Here is a 4,330-nt window from a genome sequence, read left to right on the forward strand (position 1 = left end):
GCCGCCGCCGGCAGGGCAGGGCCGGGCCGGGCGGGCACATCCCGTCCCGTGAGAGCGGCGGAGGTGTGCGGCGCCCGGGCAGCAGCCCGTCCCGGGCCGCTCCGGGACAGGCTTTCCTCAGCCCTCGTCTCCGCCGCGCCCGCTTCAGCCTTTCCTCACTTTACCGGCCTTTTCCCGCCTCCTGCCCGGCGAGGCTCACTGCAAAACCAGCCCTTTCGGTTTGCCTTGAATGGCGTAATTCTGAAGTCTACATTCCTGTTCTGTTTTACCCTTCGGGCGAAACAATGCTCAGATATAGGAAGGCTGCTCAGTCGCTCTGCATCTCACGGGTGGCTTCTGGAGGGAAGGACTGCAAGGTGCAGCAGCAAGGGCTTGTTCCTGGGGGCAAGGTGAGGTGACCTGGCCTCAGTGGTACCTGCCAGTGGCCCGCGAGCTTCAGGACATGTCTCCAGGCCAAAAGTCAGGACCTGTGCTTATGGAAGCACGTCACTGATCTGTACTAAGAGGTTTAGTAAAGCAGCAAACCAGCATTTAAACAGAGCTGCCTGGCCCACATCCCCCGGCTGGGAGTGCGGGTGGAGAGAGGCTGCGTTCGTGTCTTGGGAGTGGGAGGATTGTGTCATGCCAGCCTGCAACAAGAAAAGGCAGGGCACTGGCTGAAGTCCTATCTGTAACAAGGTTGTACCTCTTGAAATAGGACAATGCAGCTGTGAGTATGTCTGGAGGTGCATTGTATTGTTCAGGGTCGTGGTGAGAGTCTTCTAAGTTAATAACCTAATAAATTGTGATAAGGAAGTAATAAAATGATAATGATAGACAATGATCTGACAGCAGTAAATTTTACCGCTTCTTCCTAAGCTATAGATTGAGTTTGCAGCGTGTATGTGTTTTGGTTTTTTTTCGGTAGTCACATTTTACTTCTTTATAATACTTATAGTAACATATTTTTTTCATGTTCTAGCAGGTGTTCCTCACTATATCAGCTAGAAGAAAGCTCTAGAAAAAAAAAATTCAGGAAGGGAGAAATAAAAGTGGCAGTATTATTTGGAACTTTGTCGGAGATCCAGTCTAAAGAATCCCTTTCACTTCAGGAAAGCAAATATTTGATTTTATCCCTCACCAGGGCTGTAGGTAAGTATATTCTTAGCCTTAGACTCTCATTTCCTGACTCTTGAAATAGGATGTGTGCTCTTCTGGTCTTTCAAGAGGTGTTCCCATGACTTTGGGACCTCATGAATGTGTTTTTAGGTTGCATATAAAATTGACCTTTTTAGTGCAATAAGAAATCCAGGAGGTTCCTGGATTACTTCCTGGATAACTTCCTTCTCCAGGTGATAGAAGCCAATGAGAAAAGGTGCTATGCTGGGCCTTGTCCTCACTAACAAGGAGGAGCTGGTGGGGAATGTGGCCATGCAGTGACCATGAAATGGTGGAGTTCGAGATCCTTAGGGTGGAGAGGAGCATGCACAGCAAGCTTGCTACCCTGGACTTCAGGAGAGCTGGCTTTGGCCTCTTCAGAGGTCTGCTTGGTAGAGTACTGAGGCATAAAGCCCTGGAAGAAGAAGGGCTAAAGAAAGCTGGTGTCCCTGCCCATAGCAGGTGGGTTGGAACTAGATGATCTTTAAGGTTGCTTCCAACCCAAACCATTCTATGATTTTATGATCTCTGAATAAGGGGGTGATGAGACTCCAGATGATACAGAATGGTGACAAGATTAATGGAAAAGAGCTAGTATGCATTTTTGCAGTGCAGGCCATGTGATGTTAAACAAATGGGTAATAAGTACAACACAACTGAAGTGGTACATTGCAACAAATGGCTCTGCTACAAACCATGTTGCTATAGTGGATGCAACAAGAACATATGGATATGACCAGCTTCCATAGCCGTTCGTGGATGAAATGCTGAATGCTGACATCTTTCAGAATTGCCTCAAAAGACCCTGTGCCATGGTTGCAGTCACTCCTAAGCCAGAGCTGTGAGAAGATTTTATGCATTTAATCAATGCAATAAATGTTGGGCGCTGACAAATTATTCTATTGCATTCAGCATGGATGATACACAAACCATATACAATATTTATATTGACAATATATGAGATACGTACTGGCAGTCGTGTAATGCCTACATCTGATGTGTATCTATACGTGGCTGAGGCAAACAAATGTAGTCAGAAGATGTAGTGGACTTCCCATTTTTGTGACACAAAGATGCAAGCCCATTGTAAGCTACAGAATATGATAAATAAGTTTCTGTAATTGTTGCATTTATCCTGTATGGAAACAATAACACTTGCATGATCAGAGCTAAATGTGTTACAGTCATCCTGATGAGTGATACAATACTTAAACATGCTCCTTCGGTGTTTTCCTAGTTCAACTGTTGATATCCAAAGATAAACCATAAATAGCATAATCTTTTTGTGGTCAGTTAAAAACACAGATCTGTTCAGTGGCATAGATGGGGTCCGTGCAGACCTGAAGAGCAGCAGACATAAATCAGTTAGAGTATGAATGCAAAGAAGGGCATATTTGCACTTTAGTGTGTGCAGACAGTGTGCTTTCCATAAATAAATATTGCACCTGACATTGCTTATCATAGAACAGGTGAGCTGTAAGGTTATTCTGACCTTTTGGAGGGTTTTTCACAAGTGAAGCATGAACCTCAGTCTTAATATAAATGGAAACAAAACTACCAGAGATTATGTCACCCTTGATTAGCAATCAGATGAGGAGTTTGCTGAATGTGAGGTTGAAATATTGAGAAGATATACGCAAAAACCCAAAGGGCCTATTTATTTATTTATTTATTTTTAACAGCAGGTAAAAATTTAATCAAAAGGAGGTATTCTTAGTTGTTCTCATGTGTGAGTACACACAGCAGAATTACCGGAGTGCAGAATGCTCTGGTCTGAAAGACTTTCTTATCCTGCAAAACATAATGTTGGTACCTCTGAATGTTAAGAGATGCTGAGGAATCAGCCCAGGTTTGCTTCCATGACTTTGTGTCATTGACTTACAGAGCTTTTCTAAGTAGGTCATTCTGCTTTGCTGTCTGTGTAACATGGCAAAACTTGCATAGAAATAGCAGGGAGCCCTACAACTGGAGGCAGGGGAACAATTTTAGCAATATGAACACCTTCATGTACCTAATGACAATGCTAGGGTGTACTTCTAAACGTAAGCAGCTTTTGATCATGTTGCAGCTCAAAACAGGTAAACAATATACTGTGTATATTTGTGTAAAAAGGGTCAACTGATAGGAGATTGGCCATGTTTGATAGTTGTGGAGCCTATTGTCATTTGCCTCAGGTAGAAATACCACTGTTAACATGTAGAGAATGTATTACTTGAACATCAGAAGCACCACCTGTGTTGTTGATGCGTCAGTGCTCTTTTGGAACAGTATCTGCTAGGGACATACGATGTTCTGGTAGTCTGAAAAGAAAGGCATTACAAGAAAGGCAGGCCAGTATCAGCTGCAGACTCTCCTCTCTGTGACATCCCTCCAGGCAGCTTTTGGAGTCACTGGAATAGCCACTCCTGTTCGTACCTGATTTAATCCTTCCATATAAGGCACTACCGATAGGCAGAGGTCAGTGCTGTGTTTGCTTCTCCTTGCAGTGAAAAAATAAATGGGTCATAACTCTGGTTCCCTCAGACACTTGCAAAACATTGCCTAATAATAAGAAATTAATAGAATGACCTCAAGGATCAAGAGGCAAGAGTAGGCAGCTGACACCCACCCCATCTCATTTCCCGGGGAGACCAGGGATATCTTCATTGTTTCAGGTGAATTTCTTATGATCACAGATGTCAATTCAAGATTTGTTAAATTGAAGGGAGCTTTTCTCTTGAATTACTCCTGTGTCACCAGCATCCCTTTCTTCTAAATTGTATTTCATTCTTACAAATAAAGACAGTTTTGCACAATGTCTGGTGACTTTTCCTAACATCATAGAGAATTGCATGTAGTTATCTGGTAGAAATTCATCAGCTGTTACTTACTGGACCTTAAAAATGAGTAAAACTACATCCTGTTGCTGCCTGTTTATTTGAATTATTTGCAATACCTTCACACGTCTGGATAAAGTAGCTCTTCCAGCTTCAAAATAAACATGATTGCAGCAGGCTCGCTATTGGTAAGAGGGATAAATGTGAGAAGGGTAGAGGAATGACATGCAAAAGCTCTGTTTAGTTGGTGGATGGCAGAGCTAAATCTTAAAGAAATTATTGTGCTGAGGAATTTCGTATAGTGCCATCACAAACTGTATTTATTCATCTCATAGTGTTGGATGCATGTCTATCCATACTGGAATCTGACAAACATG

Source organism: Strigops habroptila, chromosome 7 (genome assembly GCF_004027225.2).
Source record: "Strigops habroptila isolate Jane chromosome 7, bStrHab1.2.pri, whole genome shotgun sequence".
Taxonomy (NCBI): Eukaryota; Metazoa; Chordata; class Aves; order Psittaciformes; family Psittacidae; genus Strigops; species Strigops habroptila.